This window comes from Geospiza fortis, unplaced genomic scaffold (genome assembly GCF_000277835.1).
Source record: "Geospiza fortis unplaced genomic scaffold, GeoFor_1.0 scaffold70, whole genome shotgun sequence".
Lineage (NCBI taxonomy): Eukaryota > Metazoa > Chordata > Aves > Passeriformes > Thraupidae > Geospiza > Geospiza fortis.
The window spans coordinates 2,176,533-2,199,600 of NW_005054317.1; the positions used below are offsets into that span (position 1 = coordinate 2,176,533).

At 46.4% G+C, this 23,068-nt stretch overlaps 1 protein-coding gene across 1 annotated transcript in view; it reads left to right on the top strand.

Moving 5' to 3' along the window:
* The first annotated feature begins 6 nt into the window (after positions 1–6).
* The window catches only part of FRMD4B (FERM domain containing 4B), a 124,876-nt gene continuing 101,814 nt past the window's right edge, over positions 7–23,068 (top strand). The window contains exon 1 of the mRNA XM_031056339.1: positions 7–32. The gene's annotated coding sequence lies outside the window, so the exon portion shown is untranslated. The remainder of the gene's footprint in view (positions 33–23,068) is intronic.

The window sequence follows — 23,068 nt, forward strand, 5'->3', positions numbered from 1 at the left end:
CGGGCTGCCCGCAGCGAGGAGCCCCCGCCAAGGTAAGGCCGGGAAGGGCGGTGCAGGAATACCCATGCAGGAATACCCATGCCGGCATTGTTCTCCGAGCGGGATGCGGGTCCGGCGGGGGAGGGATGGATGGATGGATGGGGAGCGATGTGTCAGGGTCTCAGCATCCCCGTGCGGACCGCCCGGTTCAAGTTCGGGCTCTGGAGGAGCTCGGCACCGCCAGGGAAAGCCAAGCTGGAGTCACTAGGGGAGGGTGGAATTCCCCACAGGATGCTGTGATGGGCTGAGAATCGCCGAGGGGAGCTGCTCTCGCTGAGGCGATGACCGGCGCTTGGCTGTGGGGGCTGAGAGCATCCCCAGCCTCTCTCACTGTGCCAGGCAGCGCAGACACAGCTGGACATCTGCCCCTTCATTGCTCTGAGAAAGGAGTCGAGCGGCGCCGGGCTCAGCACAGGGTCCGCCAGGGATGCGGGCAGGCAGTCGGACAGAAATCGCTGCCTGCGGGACGAGGAAGTCTTTCCTCTGCCTTTGTCACACTTGTTTCCCTGCCCGGCTTGGCCTCGCGTTCTCCCTCTTGCCCAGAACAGCCCCTTTCCCAGTATTGTTCTCCGTGTGCTTCCTCTCGCCTCCTTCTTCCGCCCGCGGGTTCTCTGCAGACCCGATACCCTGACAGGCATCTTCCCTCTCCCCTACGGCATTTAAAGTCCAGATCTACCTACTTTGAGAAAATTCTCTTTTTTTTTTTTCCTTGAGTGTTTAAATTTGACTTGCATTCCATGGATTTGAGCTAAATTGAAATTAACTCCCCTTAGGTCCTGCTGCATAACAAGGATGAGATTTCTGGCTGCCTGGCACTTGATATCAGTTTCAATTATACTGAGCACTGTGTGCTTTCAGGACTGGGCTTTCTAACCTATCATTGCTGTGATATAGAATAAGGTAATACTTTACCTCTGACCTCACTGCTGCCTTTTTTTATATAGATGGGACTAGGTGGGTCCTTAGCTAAATGAGCACAGCCCTGCTGAATGCAGCTGAAAACTGGAAATGTTGAACACATCACTCTTGGAAACAAGTTTGAGAGTGCCAGGGGGTGAGATGCAGGGAGAGAGCAGGTTAGGAGCTTGTTAGAACAGCATATCCAACAGGGTCCAGCCCTCACCTTCTGTGCTGTGCTGGTTTTCAGGCACAGATCCATAGGAAAGTATTTGTGTCTCTGCTGGAGCAGGGCAGAGCACAGCTGCTGCCAGGGGGGCTGTTGATTTTTCCTTTAGGGGATTGTGTTCTTTAAGCACTGCCTTTATTTAGAGTTTTGCCTAATGGGAAGCAAAGAGCAGCTGAGCTCATTCTTGTAACTTTTGCTGGATTCCCAATAGCTGCAGAGAAGTAGTGAAGGCTTTAATCAATTTTTACTTGGCTATAACTTGGGAAATCTTTGAGCAGCCTCAGGGGCACTGGCTGGAGAGCTGGGGAGGACTGCAGTGCTTTAGTTATGCCTGCCTCATACAGAGGTAGGAAGATATATTTAGAAAAATGTATGTATTTTCACTTTTAAAAAATTACTTTCTTGGAGCTGCCCCTTTTCCTCCTTTTGAAGAGCTTATTTGCAGAAGTTACCAGCGCTTGCCTTGGAAAGATTTATCTTTCCTGCCACAGCATGGACTTCAAGGATTGGTCTGTTTTACAGGGAGATTCATCTTGCTGATTCCCTTGGACTTGCATGGGTGCAGCCACATCAAACTTGATCCTTTTAGTTTGATTCTGCTGTACTGAGCATGTGAAAACCTTTGTTAAGAGTTTGCTTCTCAGCCCATTAGAAAGATGCATGTCATAGTCCAAAGAAGTTGTACAGAAAGCTTTCCGTGTGTTAACAAGCCCTGGAATTCCATAATCATGAAAACACGACAGGAGTGAACGGATTACTGAGGTCTGAGATGCAGGTGACCATTTTTCCTGTGGTTTCCTGTGGGAATGCTGGGGTTGTGCTCTCTGAAGCTGGGTGTTTTCTGGGCAGTGAGATGAAATTGCTGTAGAGATCCCCAGAGTAAAGGTTGTAAATGCATCTCAGCTACAGAAATCTAGAGGGCTCTTTCCCAGGCTTTGTGCTACAACATAAAAAACCAGAACTCCACACACCACCTATGACTGATTTTTCAATATGTGTTATCTGGCTCAGTCTTGTGACCATGTGGAAGTGAAGTGTGGTGTGAGGAGACTCCTGTGAGTGTGGCTTTGTCACCACTGTGGGACTCTGCTGATGTGGCCATGGCTGGGCATTCTTGGTTTAGGCAATTCTGCTCGTAGTTTCTGGTAATTAAAGCAACAGAAGGTAAAAAAGGAGGCCCACTGCAGGGCTCACATGATTCTGAAAGGGCTCTTGCATATTTTCTGTTTCCTATTTTCTTCCTCCAATGCTTCTTAGCATTGAGTGAATGGCAGGGAGGAGGGAGGGAAGGACCTGGATAAATGGAGTATTCTGGGATCCAAGAACTCTGTTCGTGCCTGTTGCACCTTCCCAGGGAAGTGGTGGGCCAATGTGTCAAATCCATTTGCAAGCAGTAGTGTAAATTAAAGCTGGGGGATAAGCAGGTTAGAAGGTTAATGAGATGTCTGAACTTAATTGATTTTCCATACAAATTGGCTATAATGTCTTTTGTTTGCTTTTTTCCCCCTCCCAGGATGCTGTGTTACAGCAGTTACAGGAATATGAAGAGTAGCAAAAAGGGAGGGGGGAGTCGTGGCTGTTTGGAAACCAAGGAAACCTTGGTTGTACTCCCCAGAGTGGGCTGATGTGTGATTTTGGGCACAGGAAGGTGGCTCTGAATTAGCACCCTGCACTCCTGTGTCTTCTGGGATTGGGCACCATGGGCTTGGTGATCACTGAGCCTTGCACAGCAGAGTGCCCTGGCTGTGGGGCAGAGCTGCTCAATCCCAGGGTTCAGAGAACACTTGTATTTAGATATGGTGTTGCACAGGCCAGCCTGGGAAAACCAGTAGGAGAGGAGTTATGATTTGTGTTAAATGATTCCTGGAGCCATAATTTGTGTTAAATGATTCCTGGAGCCATAATTCGTGTTAAATGATTTCTGGGTCCTGAGGTTGTCAGGTGGCATCTCCAGGAGGGTGGCACCACTTTCTATAAGCCTGGCCTGGCTGTGATATCCAGAGGAACAAAGCTGAAGGGGATGTTGACTTTATTCATCTGACTTAACAATGAGATCATGCTCAGGCCACTAATTTTTGGACTTTTCTGTGTAGATTTTCATTCCTATTTGAGTTAGTGGTTGGAGCCAGTCCAGTTCCATGGGTGAGACGGGCTGAGATCCTTCCTGCTCCCTTGGCTCCTGGGCAGGGCTGGTGCTGCCCAGAGCCCCCTGCACTCTGTGCTGGTTTCAGGGACAGGTCCAGCTCAGGAGCAGCACCAGGCTCTGTCTGAGGTCTGAGCTGGGTGGCACAGCCAGCCCAGAGGAGTGGCTCACCAGGACAGGAGCCAGCTTTGGTCACCCCTTCCAGGGGTGCCATGGACAAGGAAAGGCATTGTGTGTTTTGTTGTGTGACAATACAATTCACAGCTCTTCTTGAGTTTGTTTGCTGTGAGAACCATGTGGTTAAATCACATTTCAGACCTTTTCCTCTTGGATTATATACCAAAACATAACGAATAAAATAGCAAATTCTCTAAGGGGCTAATACTGTGTTTTGACTCCTGTTGTGTTTATTTCAAACTGGATTATCACAGTGGAACAGTTTTAGTGCTTAACGTGGAAACTGATTGCAGAGTGACTGTGAAGAGTTGCCTGCAAACAACAGCTTTCAAAAAACAGCTGTATTTTGATTTAAGGGTTTCTGAGCAGCTGAGGACAGCTGCAGAGCACACCCCACTGCAAGGGAGATAAAGGAAGATCAAGGTTTTTAGACCACCATATCATCACTAGGAGGATTCCTGATGGGAGGCTTGGGCTTGGCACCTTGACATTTGTAATCAGGCTTCAGATAAACCAGCACATGCCATATGCTGCAAGATTGGGCAATACTTAAAACTATTTGCTGAGAATGACTCAGTCAAGAGTGGAGGGCAGGAAATAGGTCACTGGACATCCTTTACATCCTTATCTTGTGTATGTCACCAGTAGTGACAATGTGTGACAGTGCTTGCTTGTAGGAACAACTCCTTGGCCAGTTTGGAGCTGCATATCTTATTTTTTGAACAGGCTGAGCAATTTGCCTCCAATGTAATGTTGAAAACCCAGGGGCAAAGCTGCTATTGTTTGGTTGCAGCCATTTCAAAGCACTAAGCTTTCTTCTTGCCCCAAGTCATAATGCATCAGCAATGGTTAACAGTTCTGTGCTTAAATGATATAGGTTAGAGAAAGGAGGGATTTTTGTTTTCTTTGGCTATTTAAAGCAACACACCAAACATTTAAACCATAATTCCTTCAGAATTCTAGTAATTTTTGAAAAACATAGAGTGCGCATTGAATACATGCAAACTGTAATTTGGGTCCTTTGTTTTCTGTGTAGACTATTTACAGGGCAGTGTCAGGAAAGGAAATTCTTTCATGTGATGGCCTCTTTGCTGAGAGCCTAAACTCTCAGTAGGTCAGCTGTCTGTAGAGCTGACAAGAACTACAGATTCTCTGCAGTTGTCAAAACTTCAGTGCAGGAGAAGGGGGATGCTGAAGGGGTAGAAGAAAATACAGTTCTACTGGGGTTATCTGTCAATTTAACAAGCTGTTATAAAAACTGTTGTCCCAGAGTGTTTGCCAAGATGCCCCAGAATCAAATGTATGAAGGCCTGAACCAGCCAGGTCCTTCATTCCTCTGCTAGGACAGGAGTGATCGCTGCTACACTCCTCAAGTTTGAAGTTGAACTTTTTCAGACCCTTTAAGTATGTGTTGGGCTGGTGTGGTGGAGTTATTGAGCCAAAATGATAATTTTAGCTGTTACTTGTTGGCCTTGGAGAATGCAGGTGATCAATTACTGCAGTTCTTGATCAGCAGTGATCAGTCCCAGTGGTCACAGCCGGGGCAGGCTCTGCTGTGTGGCCGTGCCTTCCATGGGAGATGGGCATGTAAAACCCTTTAATATATGTAAGAAATGTAGCCCTACAGTTTTTCTCATGCTAATGTCTGAGCTATCTTTAGTTCCTTTGAAAGAGAGTTCCATAGGCTGGTTAATCTCCCTGTATATAAATCTCTTTCATACAATTAATCCTTTATTTTTTTCAGATCCCAGTGTAGCGGAGAGATGGTTTAGAAACAAATCCATTTACCTTGTGTTGCATTGGAAACAAACCCAGTGTACTTGAGAGCAGAAACAAAGCACCTACACAGACACATTTTTCTGCATGGTCTTGGTTATTATTGCTGTGTGGTGTCAGAATAAAAGATCTCATAGAACATTTCTGTCTGCAAAGAACTTCCCAAAAAAGAGATTGCTTTCAAGGCTTTCAGTCCTGAAAATTCCTATGGAGAATCAAGAAACAAAAAGAGCAAAATTGACAAAATCTTCACCCTCATGAAGTGAATGGAAATCTTAAAACCAGAATTTGGCCTGGAGTTTTAAAGAAGTACCTCACTGGAATACTATATTTAATGTGCTTTTGGAGATATGAAATTGCAGTTTTACTGAAATACCATTTGCCAGGTGTTCCAGCTTTATGAATAAATGATCTGGCTGATTTCCCCCCCTCTTTGAAGTGAAGGATAAGATTAAGAAACAGATGCCTGGAATATCCAATTATTTTTAACTAGTATGTTAAACAGATCAGCAGAAGTTGGACATCCCTTCTCTTCTTTCCCAGCCAGTCCTAGAAGCACTTGGAGAGGCATTAGAAGTATTTGGGGACAGAGACCACTTTGTCTAGTTTAGAAAGAAGCCTGAAAGTAACAAAAATATTCAGTGGATATTTTTGGTGGGGTGTTTTCACTGTAGTCAGCCTGCCTTGGCCCTGAGGATGCGACACACAACACAAGAGCAGGAGTTGTTGCTTTGTAGTCAGAACCTGTGGGATAATTTTGCCTGGTCATGCTCATTGCACTCTGTGCTTGGGTTCAATGTAAGGGTGATAGCTATCGTGGGTGGATGCTTTGGAACAGGAGGAAAACTCAGGTTGGAACGATGGAGAAGGGTCTAGACAAACAGGAGGAAAGGAGAGGAGAGCAGCTGGGTGTAGCATTCACATTCTCTGAAAAAATCCCTTTGTCCAGGATTTTTCTCCTGGGAAGCTGAGAAGCCTCAGAGAAAAGGAAAACAATTCTCATTCCATTTGCTTCTCCTGTGTTGTGCTCCTTTGGATTGTTTACAGATGGTTTACCCACAGGTGATTGTTTCCTTGGTTTCTGGTGTGAATTGTTTTGACTCATTAGCCAACTGGGGCCAAGCTGTGTCAAGACTGGAAAAAGTCATGAGTTTTCATTATTATCTTTTTAGCACTGAGTAAGTATCTTGTCTGTATTTCTTTAGTACAGTTTAGTATAATATTCTTTAATATAATATAGTATTATAAAGTAATAAATTAGCCTTCTGAGAACATGGGGTCAGGTACATCATTCCTGCCTTTGTTGGGGCATTTCCCTGCAAATACAGTAGCTAGGCAGAGTCATTGTTATGGACTGGGCATGGCACAGAAGGAGGCTGCCCTCCGAAATGCAGCCTTAGGCTGAGACCACAGCACGCTGAGGGGTTTTGTGTGACAGAATTCCTCTGGAGGCCTTGCACTGCTGGATGTGTAGGTTATGGGAACACAGGTCCTGCATCCGTCTCCACAGTCCTGCTTGGATGTTATGGAAAGCAGATGAACACATCTGGTAGCTGTTGTGCAAGGGGCTGGGTCCAACCAGGGAAGAAAGCCGTTCTTGTAAAGTGTCTTATATCTCAAAAGAGGGGGAGAAAAAAGTAGGGGTGTGCATGTTTAAGATTAAACATTGACATGCTCTATCATGGTGTTTGTTTCTGAAGGTGATAATGATGGAAAAATGTGTGTCTGGAGTTTAGGAGAATCTCCAGGCTGTCTCTAGTGCATGGAGAGTGCTTCCTACTTTCTTCTCACACTTTATCCCTACTCTGTCTTAGTTTAGACTTCTGCTCCTCGTTTAGAAAACAAACTGCAAACCCCTCTGGATTGCAGATCCAGCAATTTAAGCATATTTAACTCCCCAGACACCGAGTTCCCTCTTGTGCATAATACCAAGGAAGCGTCTTTGTTTGCAGAAATGCTGCCTGACAGCAGGGCCTGGCTAAAAGCAAATTTTAAATGACCAAAATCTTAATAAACTCTCTCAGTAACATGACTACACCACACAGGATAGCTGCACATGGAGCAGAACTGAGAAGCGTGGGAACTGGGATGTGCTGCAGTAGGAATCCTTCTAATGGGGACCATATTCCTCAATTTTATGGTAAAATAGACCAAGTGTTTCAAATTGCTTGTTTCTCCTCCACTGTCAAAAAAGCTTAGCAGAGAGCTCACAGAATCTAACATTTTAGCAGCTCAAACACAACTGGCATTGATTGTAAGCATCCTTGTTAGTGGGTTGGAGAGATGTGTATGTATTGTGTAGCTAATGCAGATTCTGAATGCCTGGACTTGGTTCATCCTCCTTGCTTCCAAAAAAAATTTTTTTAAACCAAGGCAACAGAATTTCTTCTAACTTTGCTGTTGTATCAAACACCTTGAAAATCAGTTGCATCTTTTTCTGACTTAATGGTCTGTACTGTTGTGCAGAAGAGAAAGTTTGGAGAAGTAACATTTCCTAAACCCCTCTCCAGCCCCACCTGATTTTCTTACATGGGAGGCAGAAATGGGAAGCTCCAAGGAGGTGTCTGCTTGGCAGCCTCGAGGCTGATGCATTATCTGGCACAGAGTTATGTGCTTATCTGTCAGTATTTCCCAGTGCTGACCACGTGAGCCTGCCTCTCTTGGCAGCAGCAGAACTCCTTTGCTGTGTTTTTGCCTTCACTGCACTCACAAGAAAATCACTGTGAGTATCTGCTGGAAATGAGAGAGGAGTCATCTAATGATGGGTTTCCATGAATCACAGGGTGAAATGAAGTTGAGGTGTAATTATGTTGTGCTAGTTTGGGGCATTCAGGAGACACCAGGAAACTTGGGCAGCTGTTCCTGTAGGTAATGGCATGAACCTGATAAACTGAACAAGCCTTGACTCTGGTGTTTATGCCTTAGATGATCCCTCATTGTCACTGGGGAAGGAGAGGACACCATGGTCTTCTTCGAGTCAGCCTGACGGTGCAGGGAGGGGGAAGAGGAGGGTGTGCATGCTGGGAGTTACTGGGATGATAGAAGAGCTTGCTTCTCCTGTGCAACCCTTGCTCTCACCTTTAAGAGTTTTAGTGATCACTACTTTAGTACCACACTCAGGAGTGTTGGTGCTGGATGCACTAGGAGTGATCTTTAGGGACAGAGATTTCTTGATTGTCCATCCCTAGTCAAGGGAGGATGTGGGTCAAAGCCACATGGTGGGTTTGGAAGGGAGAAGGGTCTTTGCTGTGTGTGTATAAATCCATCTTTAACCCTGTCTTGGAGTACATTGAAGGTTTCTTGCTGTCTGGAGTTAACTTGGCTGCAGACTTGGTTCTTTCCACTTTAAACACAGGGGAGCTGGTGTTTAGACTAATTTTAACCTCCTCATTTTCAGCCTGAACTTCTTTTTTCAACCCAGTGTGTGCAGCTTTGATGCTTAATGACAGAAAGTTCTGTTAGCAGTGCATTAACATCTTGTCTTTCAGTAGTTACACCCTGTCAGAGCATCACATGCCTGTTGGGGCAAGCTACACCTCTTCTCCCTGCCTGAGAAATCCCTTTCCCTGCTCCAAACTCCTCCATAATACTCGATTGGAGCCTGGGCTTTGCAGCAGCTGAGACACAAATGTTTATTCAGATAGATTTGAGTGTGTCATCCTTGCTCTCCTCTCCAGCAGAGCTGTGTGGGATGTCAGTGGCACCAGGAGTCAGACTCCAGCTTGCTGTAGCAGTTGTTGTCTCCAGCTCTGCTGTTGGAGCACAGAGTGGCAGGCTGTGCTGTGTGCCAGACTGTGTGTCTGCCACTTCCTCTGCACAGCTCTGCTTGTTTGGCTTTGTTTTTGCATACTGGTGGTGCTCTGTAGCCCTGGCCTCCTAAAATAAATTGTGGTGGAAGGAAAAAAAAAAGAAAGAAGACAACAAAACCCAATGGAGTGAGAAGAGCCATGGGTGGGACTGAGCTGGGGAGGGCAGGCAGAGGAGGGAGCAAAGCAGGCAGGGTTCAGTGGGGAGCAGCAGGGTGGAAATGCTCCAGGGAATGAAGTGCCTGGCCCTGCACCCTCAGGAACTCACCCAGGGAGCCCAGGTGAGTGAGAGGTAACCTGAGATTCCAGTCTGGCCATTGCTGTGCTGACTGGATGCAGTCCTGCTGCAGGCTTGGGGAGAAGAGAGGTGTTTGCTTTTATGGCTGTTTGTATCAGCAAAGAAAGGTGTGTCATTCCTTGCCCTTACTTGTGCAGAAACAGGAGGATGAGCTTGGGAGATGTGCTCTGTTCCCTCAGCTGTGGAAGCTGCAGGGAGAGATGTGGCTGCCCAGGGTGGGAGGCTGCAGCCTGGGACTGGGCTCCTGAGAGTTTACCAGCACAACTCCTGCATGAGGAGTCTTCCAGAGATGTGCCTTACAAAGGTTGCAGGCTCAAACCTCTGCTTTGAGGTGCCAGAAGTTGCATTTAATTTTTTTTTAATGTGTCAATAATTTCTAAGTTGCCCTCCAGCCTTTTAAATCTTGGATGCTTGGAGTCCCTGACTAACTGAGGTGTGTGGCCTAGCCAGGTGTGTTGTAACAGCTAATCTTAAACGTTTAACAGTGGCCATACTTTACTCAGTGGTGGAGCAGGTAAGTGCCCTCAATGCACAGCAGGGAGGTGGGAGGAAGGTCAGAGACTACAGCCTGACCCAGCTGTGCTGTCCCCACAGCTGCCCAGCTGCAGAGCAGTGGAATCTGGCCCAGATTTTCGGTATGAGCTCCCCTTTACCCACATGGGTTTGTATCCTCAGGCTGCCGAGTGGGGCTGTGCAGAATTGCCAGGAGTCAAGAGGAAATGGCCAATAAGCTATTTGCAAAAATGTAGATCCCGGTTGCTTTCTCACAGGATTAGTCTTGAAATCGGGAGGAGATGTAGCCCAAGGTGTGAACTCCAGTCGTTCCCATTTAGAACCCCTGGGTGGGTCTGACACAGCATCTGCTGGAGGTGCCACTGCCTGTGCTGGGGGGATGTTCCTGCAGCAGCCTGTTCACCCTACTGAAAGAAACAGTCAAATAGGTTGTTTTACACAATTAACTGGGGAGAATAAGGTGAAAATGGGATATTTGTTTCCTCTGAGCATCCTACAGGACAGCAGGGCATAAGGTGTATTTTACACCTATGTGTGCTTGTGCAGTATTTGGTACTAAAGGGCTGTCAGTGCTGCTGCACCAGAGTGCCAAGATCATCCTGTGGTTAAAATGGATTTTCCTGGCTGTTTATCACTTGTGCCTGTCACCTCCCTCTGCAAAACTTGTCAGGGTAAAAGGACCACTCTGGGTACCATGTGAAGCAGTGCTGAGCCTCAGGAGGTGCCAGGTCTGTGCTGCAGGTTGGTGCTGTGTGAGAGCTCTGGATGGAGGGGAGGGGGGGGTCTCAGCCTGGCATCATCTCCAGCTGTTCCACCCAGTGCTTCCCAGTCCTGGAGCCAGCAAACCACAGGGCCTCTCCCAAGCCTGGGGAGGGGGTTCAGGGCTGCTGCACCTCCCAGAGCAGCCAGGAGTGGAAATTCCTGTTGTAGAGAAAAAGATGTCTGATAACACTCTAGGTACTGCTCTGCCCAAAGCAGCTGTTAATGCTTTTGGAAAAGAATGAAAGGTTTGGGAGGAGGAGGAGGAGGTGGTGTCTGATGAGGAAGTTGGTAGTAGATGAATGATAATGCCTGTGTGTAGTCTGCTTTCTTCCTCTGGGGCTAGAACAGGTGGAAGATTTGCTTTCAGCAGCAGTGCCCATCACCTCAGGCTGGAGAGACTTTTCATGTCCCATTCAGTCTCTGACAGCCCTGGCTCTTGGCAGGTTTTGTCTGGGTTCTGGAGCTCTCAGGGTCAGTCCTGATGCTGGTTATCATATTGATTTAGAATCATTTACTCCCCCGAAAAAAAAAAGGAAAGGCCTTTGTAATTAGCTCATCTTAATTCTGGGGTGTTCTTTTTGTATCCTGAGAAACTCTGCAAGTTTGCAAGCCTTACCTTGGATTGTGAAATGTCAGAGGTGGTCCCAAGGCTTCTGACTTTGAATTCAGAGGTTAATTCTGCATGGAATATGAAAGATATTTGTGCATAGGGAGCAAAATCATGGAAAATTAAAAACAAAGCAAAACCTTTTTGAGGAGTTGAAAAGATCTGCTTGAAATGTTCTCTTGGTTTTGCGGTCTCTTACGTGAGCAGGTTCTTGTAGCTTGTGTAGTAACTCAGAGTAAGTGAGTTTAAGGGCTGCAGTTCTGAGTCGAGGGGCTCTTCACAGCACAGGCTGGGGCTGCAGATGAACATCAAAGAAAGAGGGGTTTGCACAGGGCAGTGCAGAAAACCCACGACAAAAGTTGGATGGGGCAGAGCTGCAGGCAGGAGAGCTCCTTGGTATGGGGTGAGGAGTGATAGCACAGGGAGCTGAGGAAGCAGGTCCGAGCCAGCTGTGGTGGAGAATTTGTAGATAAAAATCCCTGCCAGGCCCCAGGATGGCCTGAAAAAAACCCCATGGTTTTGGCTTGGAAAGCCAGCAGGGTGTTCAGGGCAGAGCAGAGGCTTTGAGGCGGATTAATCTTGGCCCAGCCACACTGATCCAAGGGGGGAATTTTTGTAGTTTTAATGCAATTCCTCAACATTAGCATCTCTGTCCTAATGAGTGTCTTGGGCTGTAAGAAATATATTTGTATTTGTAACAGTGTCCATGTGTCACTTAGCTTCTGGGCTATGGTGACTTTCTTTTGGTTGAAACTGGGATTTTTTTGTGCCTAAGCAGGATGTTGGGTAATGCATAACACCTTACCCTGGTGGAAGGAAGGATTCCAAGGGATTTGTTGATGGTGCTTTGTGCCCTTCTCAAGGACAAAAGGTTTTCAAAGTTTTGCATTTGCCTTTTCACTGGGCAATTATTTCAAGCCAGCAATTTCTCTGCAGCTGTGACACCCATGTCCAAAGGGAGGATGGGGAAAGACAGGAAGAAAAATTTAATTAAATTCAAATTCACCACTCTCCAGTAGATTCTCAGGACTAATATGACACTAATATAACATTAGCAATGGCTTCATTACCACAAACCATTGCTTTTTTTCCTGCAGGATACTTTTTTTTTTACCTGTAAGAACCTTCTGGCATGGTTACAACTCCCCTTTTGTCTAAATAATACAGTTTAGAGCAACCATTTACTGGGATAAATGTGTTCACTGGGGGAGATTAATGATATTGATTAACAGAGCACAAAATCAGTTGTGTCTTTGGCTTTGGTGAAAACCAGCAGCAAGGCCATAGCTGTGCTTCCAGACATGAGAATCCAAACTGTTTGTGGGAGCTGGGCAGGAATGTGCTGCTGGTATTTACCCCAGTTTTGAAGAAGACACTTAGCAGAGCAATGTGCTCTGCATGCTCACCATTCCTCTGGGAAACTCTGCATTTAAAGGAAACCTCAAGCAAATAGTTGGAAGTCCAGGAGGGCTTCAGAGGAACAGCACATCCTCCAGATTTTAGGGAGGGCAACTCATCCTCACACATTCAGTTGTGCCTTGCAAGCTCTGTCCCAGCTCATGCTGCTACCTGGGTGGTTACAGTAATCCTCTTTATTTCATTTTAATGTCTGTGTGAGTACCTGATACTCAGAATGGGATTAGGAGAGGCGAATTGCTGCTGAATTGGTAATAACAGAAAGCAAACCTGTCTGACAGCACCTGCCCTGTGATCTTCAGAGAGCAGGTAAAAGGAGCCTTAATTAACTTTTTGCCGGGGTGGGGTGGTGTTTTTGAGAGGAATTCATTTGAGAAAGTTACAGCATGAATTGTTGTTGCCCGAGTTAGAACAGCCTAATGAATTGCCAGAAATTATCTCCTAGTCTATAGGGAATGCTGTGTTTGAGGAAAAAAAGCTGTGAGGATTGCTCCGGGCTGAAGGGAGGGAGCTGACTCAGAGAAACTTGTTAAAGGTAAAACAAGAGTGTGGTGATTCTCAGCTGTTGTCAAAACATTTCCAGAAGCTCTTTGCCCTGCTCCTGTTGGGTTTTTCTCCTGCTGTCTCCAGGAATCCCCTCCAAGCTGGTCAGAGGCTCTGGTGCAGGCAGGATGTGCCTGTCATGGTGGTACAGGTCCCAGGCCAGTTGCTCCACAAATAATTTATATTACTTGTGTCCTGGATTGCTGCACATCCCTTATTAACAGCTAGCTGGGTGATAGAAAGTGGGAAGCTGTTATAAAGCAGTGGATAATTCCTTAGTTTGGCACTAAATTGACTTTCTTCCCAAGATAAAGCCTTGACAGAGGGTTCTGTTGGTGCTGGAGAACCCAAATGGGGCTTTCCCTCTGTCAGGGCTGTGCTCAGCTTCAGTCCCTGCTCCAGGGCTGTGGATGGATGTGTCCCCTCAGCTGCTGCTCAGAGGGGTGAGCACACTGCCACCAGGGGATTTATGGTGAATATTAATGCATATAATCCAGCAGCTTGCTGGGAACAGGAGTGGGGTGGCTGGAGGGCAAGTGTGGGAGAGCCAAGATCCCTTGTTGAGAAGGATCTGGGCGGCTTTACCTGTGGGACAGAGCCAGGTGGAGAAACTCCTTCCCAAGGAATTGCTGTCCCAAAGCAAAGTACTCCTCTTCCCAGACAATAAAACCACAGGGGTTGTTTGAATGGGAGTAACAAGCGCCTTTAACTGGGTACAGTTGCCTGGGAGGGTTAACAGCTTTGTGATGTTTGTGATTTAGTGCCCCTGTGCTGCTGTTCACTACCATGAAATTCTTGTATTAAATGCCCTTTCAGCTTTGCCCCTGTGAAGGTGATGAAAGCTTTACACAAAATGTAAAGTCTCGAGTGAAGCCTGTAGGAATTATCTGAATAAATTGGTTTGTTTAATACCCATCTCCTGGCAGCACCAGCTCCTTCATGAGCTGATTTTCAAAAGTTCTGTGTGTTGGGATGGTTTTTCCCAAGAAGTTTTTTCTCATCTTGGTTTGAAACTGGCTTGTGTCCAGAAGTATCCAAGTGGCTTTGAGTCCTGGTAAAACTCCAGTTTATTCAGACCTTGCTCTGGAAAAGGCCAAATGTTGTCATGCCTTTATGCTTTGGAGGTGCAAGAATTTAATCATCTGTGTGTTTGGCTTGCTGGAGGAACAATCTGAATTGCTGAATTCAGGCAGGGGAGAAAAAAATAGCTGTAACATAAACCAAACAGTATTTCTAAAGGCATGATGTCTTGACTGAATGGTTTTAATCAGCATAATTTGAATACTCTGTCATTGCTTAGCAAACAAAGCCCAAGTTGGCTCACAGAGCTATTGAACAACTAAAGCAGGCAATATCCCTGCCAGGGCATTCTTATCTTCCACTTTGATTCCTGTCTGTGCACACAAGAAGGATGAAATTGGTGCATGCACAGGAGGTGAGGGGAGCTCTCTGCATGAGCAGGGGGTGCTCATTTGGGATGCCTGCCCAGAAAGCAGCTGCCTGTCTGTGGAAGGGTTTGAGGCTCCACTTCTGGAAAATAGCCTTGGGCACCTTCTCGTTTTTGCTGTGCAGGTTATTTGGGTTTTATGCTGTGAGCAGGGAGTGAGCAGTCTGGTTTAAAACAACAGCTGGGCAGAAAGGTGCATCTTAAAGACCCAAGTTAAAAAGAAAAAGTTCTGCCATCAAGCTGGCTGTGTATGAGATGCATGCAGTGCACACAACTTCTGCCCCTTGTTCTGAAGGGTGTTTCTGGGTAAAAACCTGTTTTCTGTGTCTGGCTGAAAGCCTGGGCTGCCCACATGGGCACTGCCAGGCAGTGCTGCCCCTGAGCTCACTCTTTCTGCAGCTCTCCTGCTTGCTAAGGATTAGATGGGAGCTGGCAAATCCTGGAGGTGTTTCCAGGAGTTTGGGCACGTGGCCTCCTCCATGGCTCTGAGCTGGCAGGCAAGCCTTGGCTTGCTTCTCCTGGGGGATCCCAGCACTCCTGAGGTGCTGGCAGCTCTTACCTGGCCTGGGGAGAAGGTGGCCATGGGATGGGTGCAGCTCCCAGATCACAGTGTGGTAAAGCAGGAGGTTTGGGTGAATTGGTGCTGCATGAAATGAATGCAAATAGAGAAGGAGATGGAGGAGGAGGAATCCCCGTGGCTGTGGAGAGCTGACAGGCAGATACTTGTCCAGTGCTGCTCTGTAGCTGCAGACCTACTGATCTCAGTCCTCTCCTTCCACAAGGGGTGTAAATGCAGGCCCTGAGCCAGGATTTAACCTGAACTTTCTAACAATACCTCTCACTGCCTCACTTTACAAGCAATTTCTCCTTTCTGCTGTTGGTGTGTCCCAGGTGAAGGTGCCCAGCTCACATGGGTGTGCAGGAATAACTGCACAGCTGCTCTCCAGGAACTCCCATAAATGCAGCTCCTTTTGCAGGTGGTTGTGCTGGTGGCACAGCCTGGTGTGTAGGGACACTGTCATCTTCTGATGTCCCTGTATTTCTGAAAACTGACCACTAAATTCCTTGTGGTGTTCAATGGGGTGTTAATTCTCGAGGCTTTCCAGGCACATCGATGCTGTTGTGCAGGGATGTGTGCCAAGGTGTTCTCATTCAAGCTGTCTCTGAAATCTGACACTTTGGAGCTGTCTGGCTTTCAGCGTTGCTCTGAACCAATGAACCTGGGCTGCTATTGAAATAAAAAGGTTGCTTCATCCAGAGATGTCTCTTAAAGAAAAAAAAAAATCCAAACCAGCACCAAAATAAGCCCAGAACAAGTAATGCTGCTGCTTTGGGGGAGGAGAAATATGACAGAGCAGTGTCTGTGCCTTTGCTAAATTATACAGGGAGCAGGAAAACTGCTGTTTGCTGATGCTTCTCTGAGTTACAGCCACATTATCCTGGTGCTGCTGGGCATGGCGAGTGCAGCTCTGGGGATACAGATTCCTTAATGGCTCTGCTGTTCTGCAGTGATCCACTCTCTGGAAATCTTCCCCTTTATTTCACTTGCTGCATACAATCTCTGCTCTCAAGCCAACTTTCCCCTGCTTGTTTAAGGCTCTCTGTTTTGGAAACTGTCACAAGGTATTTTCAGATTAATCTTTCTCTCTTCTCCCCCTGCAGCCTCCTCATCCTCATCATGATGTGCTCTCTGGCTCTCTTTATGGCTGTTTTGCTTCCTACATTACTGAGACAAAGGAAAACCCACCTTCTGTAGGCTGGCTCCAGGCCAAGCCTGCCTTGCTTCAATTTAGTGTGGGCACTTGCCAGGAAGGAATCCCAAGTCAGAGTGTTTGAATTACCATGCTGCTGGCAGTGGCTGTAAAGGGAGGAGTGAGAAGGCACACAAAATGAGTTGATATTTTCATGTCTAGCTGTGTATTTACAGGATGTGAAACTTTATAGCCATGCAGTGGGAACCAGCAGGGGTATGTAAGATAGATTCTGCTGGCAGGCAAGAGCAGCAAGCACTGGTTTTCCCAAAAGGGTTTTGTTTTATAAGCATGTTTGTGGCACATGTTCTGCCCATGTCAGTGGATATGAAGAGCAGTGACATCTTGGCCCAGCAGCAGTGTCTCCATATTGCAGGGCATGTCCAAAAAAGCATTTCACAGGCTTTTCCTTCATTTAGGGTAGGGTAAGGAATAGAAGCAGCAGAGAAATGTTGCAGCTGTGTGTTTTGTTGAGTGGCTAGATGCGGGTTTGGGGACAGAAAGCTCATTAATGCTCTGATTTGTTGGTAATGGGGGTCCTTTGCTTGCACAGTAGGTAGGTCACTGTGGTAGGAAATGAGGAATATGATGGTGCTGTAGAAAATACAAATTGTATTTCTTGTTTTTATGGCGTCTTCTGATGTCTGTGGCCCTCTGCCTTGGGGATTTAACATTTCAGGACAGTCCCTTTTTCCTGGGGGTGTGTGCCAGGCCCATGTGGATGAGCAACCTGCCAGGCACCAGGTGCTGGCCACTCCTGCTCCCACAGGAGCTCCTGGGGACAGTGGGAATCCCCACTGCTTTGGGCAGTTTGTGACATTCACCTGCTGCTGCACCTCCTCTCCAGCTCCTTGTGGCAGTGCTGCTTTCCTGCCCCTGATTTGCAAAGGGGTGAGTTTTTGTTTTCCCCTCCAAAGAGACCTCAGGAGGACTGGTTTGCCTGGGCTATCCCTGAAACATCCCTTGTTGAAAAGACACTGCCATGGGTGTTGCACCTCCCGCCACAACAACAGCTCCACGCGGTTGCTATAGGACACGAAAGAACACAAGTGCACACCACTGTTCTCAAGGTGAAGAAAAGAAGGAAGTTTATTTTCTGACTCCAACATTTATAGTTTTCTAAAAGTGACAGTGGATTGGAGGGGGACAGTGCCACCTCTCCAATGACACTGGACAAACCAACAGTCTGTCAACTTTCTCTTCCTCCATAAAGGAAAACAGTGGGGAACAAGTGTCACTAGGGTGACAGTGTGCCACCAAGGCCAGCAAGTGCCATTTCCTGCAGGATCCCTGCTCCTGGATCCCTGCAAGTGCCATTTCCTGCAGGATCCCTGCTCCTGATCCCTGCTTGCCTCAGCAGCAGCACAGGGAGCGAGCGCTGCCTCGCTCTTTGTTCCTGGGTTATTGGACCTGTCTGACAGCAGGGCTGGGATTTGCTCTGCCAGGATTTCTTCTGTCTGTTTAATAGGTGCTTGTGGCATCTAATAACCAAGCCCAGAATGAATTGCATGGGAAGGTGAGGCTGCAGGCAGGAGGTACATGAGCCTTCAGGGATCCCTGTCCCTGGGGACGTGTGTTCCTGAGTGCTGGGCTTGTTGATGGCACAACAGAGATGTAATTACAGGTCTGTTCTCTGTCACAGCTGTGTTGTCCTCTTGTACAGACCAGGCATAAATCTGGGGTTCCCAAGGGAAAATCTGAGTAATTATGTGTGTGTGTGTATTTTAGTGTTACCCATGTAAGCTAAAAGGAAGAATCTCCCACTTTCTGCTACCACGTGTCAAGCTTTTCTTTTTCCCCCTGCTCCTTTGCCAGTAGATGTGGATTTTTTATATTTTAAATTACTCTTTCATCTCTACAGTTTGATATTCTGTATTTCTAAACTTTAAGAGGCTGCCTTTTTCTGAGTCAAACCAGCAGGATTTGTACTTTTTGCTCGTTGCATCTGCATGTCTCAGAAGTCAGCAAGTTATCTGATACCTTTTTTTCCCAAAAGGGTATTTTTCAAAAAAGGTCATGTAACAAAATTTCCTGCAGTAAAGATGGTTTTAAATAGAAGCCCCACTTGGAGCTACTGAACCTCAAAGCATAATGCCACCAAAGACTCTAAAATAAGGAGGTGGGGTGGGGTGTAAATCTCCATGTTAAATCACATAAAGCCAGAGTCCCTTGAGTATCTCTAATGCTATGTGATGGATGAGAATTTCCCAAAATAGACATTTGGATTTTTTTCCCTTTTGAAAGGACTTTGTCTCACCGTGCAATTGCTGACAGTGATGCATGAAAGCAATACAGGGAGTGAGCTCTTCTCTGGGTTCTCTTCCTCTGGCAGAGGAATGGGATAAACCCTGTGTTGGATTCACATGCCCTATTTCTCACTGGGGCAAACATTTAAAACGTTTGGGAGGGAGTATTGAGCTGACTGCAGCTATCTGGCTTTGCAGAGTACCTGGTTTGATTTCTGTCCCACTCAGGACAGAAAACGGAGATTGAGCTCAGAGCATCCCCTTCCCAAAGACTGCTCACAGGAGCATTGTACTGCAATTCTATTTGTGTTACTCTAAATTGTGGCATACAGTTAAAAGCAAGAAATTAAAGCTACATTTAAATTTCTTTCTTTACATTTCTTTCTTTTCATTTCTTTACGTTTCTTTCTTTTTATTTCTTTACGTTTCTTTTCATTTCTTTACGTTTGCGTTTCTTTCTTTTCATTTCTTTACGTTTCTTTCTTTTCATTTCTTTACGTTTCTTTCTTTTCATTTCTTTACGTTTCTTTCTTTTCATTTCTTTACACGTTCTCTCTTTTTCCTGTGCCTTTACTTTACAAGCTTTGCAGAGCCTTTGAGCTGTGTGGTTGGAAGTGCAGCAACATCAGGTCAGGCATCCCTGGGGATGGGGGAATTGCTTTTGGTCACCCAGCAAAGAATGTGTTAAAAATACCAGGATAGGCAGGACAGCAGCCAAGGCAAAGCACGATGGCTGGGTGCCTGCTAATGGCAAATAAACAGCTTGAACTCTGTGTCAAGTCCTAGAGAGGTTAAAGTGCCCAGTTTTTTAAGCTGTTCAACAAAGCCCTACTTGAGACAGCCCCTTGTCACAGTGTGTACCCTGAATTAGTGTCCCTTGGCTGTAAATGGTGTGGGAGTGCAAATTGAGGACTTGAGCCACCACAGTGTGAAAAATTAAAGTCATGGTCACTGACTGGAAAGTGGCCAGACAGGGGAGTGTGGGCCACAGCCTGGAGAACTCCAGATGGGGAGAACCAAAGCTGGCTGTCACCCATCAAACTTAGTTCAGAATCCAGACCCCGATTCCATTGAAATTAAAAGGGAGAAGCTTTTGTTCCTTACAAAAAACAGGGAAAACTTCTTACTGTGGTGAGAGGAGCCTCGGGTGTGTAGGTGTTGTTTACATAATGCACCATATCAGGGTATCTGCTAAATCCAAAGTGGCATCCTCAGCTGCAGTCAGCCACCTTCTTTTCTGCTATAAATAATGAATCTATTTTTTGCTGCAAAAGTAGTCCCATTGGGGAAAACTGATCAAGGCCATTTGCAGGGTTTTGGAGCTTTTAATGTGTTTTCCAGCTGGGATGCTTTGTCTGCTGTGCTGGTCCTCAAGCTGAGCTGCTCTCAGTTGGTGTGACCCAGCCTCAGTGCAGTGTGGTCACCCTGTAAAGTTTGAGGGGCTTGGTTTGTGTCATATCTTGGGCTAAGGACTGGAGAAATCTGTGAGCAACTTCCCACCCATTGCTGCCAGCAGTAATCTGAAACACCCTCCCTTTGCCTGTGTCAGGTATGTTTTACTCTTTTAGACTTGAATGGATCATTATCTTCTTGTAGTTTGATCTGTGAGGATTCACTGATTGTTTGTAAAGCAGTCTCTGATCTATTACTGAGATGAAATCATGTTTTCTTATAGCTGTGAAAATGTAACTCATGTTGAGTTTTAAAGCAATAAGGCTTCTGTCAGGCAAGCTTTTCCTGACTCTGTTCTGAGGATAAATTACTTTTTAGGAGCATTCTGTTACACGGGGTCGTGTGGGTGGGAAGACTCACAACTCCGGTGCTACATCAGTCTGAGAAATTAGAGGTGCAGCAATTTTAAACAGTTCTTGCAGGGAAGGAGTGATGTTAGCTGGTGGCTCTTGCTGAAGGGCAGTTTGAGACCCTTTAGATGTCATTTAAGTGCCAGGTTTCATGTGAAAGGGTAGCAGGGGAGGGGAGGAGGTTGGGGCTGCAGCAAGAGGTGCTTCAACCTGGCAGTAGGTGAAGATTGCCTTGGAGCATTTTACTGATACTGCTGGAGACAGCAAAGCATGGCTTGAATGATCAGAAGCTCAACTGGCAAATTCAAATGAAAGGGAACTGTTTCTATTGGGTGTTGTGAACAACTTCAGCCAATAAATAGTGGCTTTGTGGTCACAGAATGGTTTGGGTTGGAAGGAACATTAAGGTTCCAATGGACAGGGACGCCTTCCACTGTCCCAGGCTGCTCCAAGCCTGATTCAGCCTGGCCTTGGGCACTGCCAGGGATCCCCACAGCTGCTCTGGACACTGTGCCAGGGCCTCAGCACCCTCACAGGGAAGAATTTCCTCTCCATATCCCCTCCAGCCCTGCCCTGTGTAAGTCAGAAGCCATTCCCTCCTGTCTTGTGCATCCCCTGCCCCGGGAGGCTGCAGAGCAGTGCCATGTGCTGTGCTTGCTCATGTTGGGGGTGCCATCACTTGTACTGCTTTTCTCATTTTCATTTGCTCTCCCACTCCAGCTCTGGGCTTTAAATACCTGCAACTGGAAAGGGATGGATTCTGATTAAAATAAACATGATACAGCAGTTAAGCATGTGATTATAGAATCTGCTCCCACCATTGGTAGGTGGGTTTAAACAAAAATGAGGGTGGGTAAAAGTGGAACCAATTTGTATTTTTAAAAAAAGTTCTCTTCAGGGCAGTAAATCAGTTTGTCACGTTTCTAAGTGCTTTGATTCAAGCAAAAGTTTGATTTTGGTGCCCTAAAATCAAAACAAAGCCAAAAATCACAAAACTGAATTAATTATCTTTGAGTTAAATCTTGCAAGTAATACTGTATAAACACTTGGATCCAAGGGGGATTACAGGCAAATACTGAGCTGATGGAACAGTTTAGGGATGTTCTGAATTGCAAACCAGGCATTTAGAAAGCGTTTCTGGTGCTGCACCTCTGGGCTGGGAGAGCATGGAGGGCAGGATGAGGCAGCTTAGGGCAAACAGCTGAGAAGAAATTGGACTTGGTTGAGCCTGGAGAGCCTGAATGAGAGAAAAGAGAATGGCTGAATGTCTCTGTAAGTCAGGCTTTACTCCCTGCTCCATTCTCAGGTGCTGCCAGTGATGTTTGCAGTGCCCCATTTGCTCAGGGGGGTTTGGGGTGTTTCTCCAGGAGCTGTGGCTGAGGGTGGGTGGAAGCTCTGCCTGCTCCTGGCACCAGTGATCTTGAGCAAACTTCTTTGTCCATGGATCTGTTTGCTCATCTGGGAAATGAGCATCAGCCACAGCAGGGAACTCAGATCAACTGATCATCAGGTGCTTGGGATGGAATTTACTTTGGATCATTCTTGAAATAGAGTGGGGTGTGAGATTCTGTGTTACTGTGGTGTGGCACGAATCACCTCACTGTGACAGCAGGGGAGGGGAAGGTGTTTTTTGTGATGAAGGAGAATAATTAGTGTATTGCATAGTTTTTAATGCTGTATCAGGACAGGTATCAAGTGTCAGATAGTTTCTTGTTCAAGACAAATGAGTTCTTTATCCTCTGTCTGTAATAAGACTACACATGATTAAATAATGGTTTCATTTCCCAAAGAACAGTTGATGAATCTAAAGTCTCTATCTTCCCTGTACAGGCACCTACACTGATTTAGTATTTGTCATAGAAATAATTTGAAATGCTACTTTGTTTTCTCAGCATTTTGGAGTCTTTCCTCTGTTTGAAATGCTTTGACTTCTCTGTTCTCATTTTTACCTGCTGTAACTAATGGTGCACACTCTCCCTGCACATTTCATTTTCGTGGATGATTTATTTACCAGTGACACTGCAGAGCCCTTGACATAGTAATTGCAATGATGTGATCATCCAAACATCAAAGGCAGGAGCCCCTGGTTTCTCATCTCCCTCATGCTGCTGCAGTCCTCCCACCTCTCCCTTTGTGCTCCCTCTTTGTTGCTTTAATCCTTTAGGAGAAGGAAAGAATTATGTCATAATTGGATGAGAACTGGGGAGTGCTGGAGCGGGTTTCTGTACGTGCCTGCCTCCCTGGCTGGCTTTGCTCAGAGGAGCCAAAATGCTCTTTGGGCTTTGCTGTCCCCGTGTCCCCTGCCTGAGCCAGCTTTAACTGCTGTGTCCCAGCAGAGATGGGCTGTGCACAGCTCAGGCCTCTCTGTCCTTGTCACCTCTGCTCTGTGGAGCCTGTCCCAGGCAGAAGTGATGCTCTCCCTGGCTGTCACTGACTCTTCAGAGCAGTCCCAGTTCACTCCAGTGTGTGCAGTGATTGCTGCAAACCAGAACCTGAGTGTGCTGGATAACACAGCATCCTAGAAATGTTTCCTTTCCTATTTGCTCTCTTCTATCAAATAAGGAAATACATCTTGCAAGAGAAGATGCTGGCAGGATGAAGCAGAAACAGAAAAGG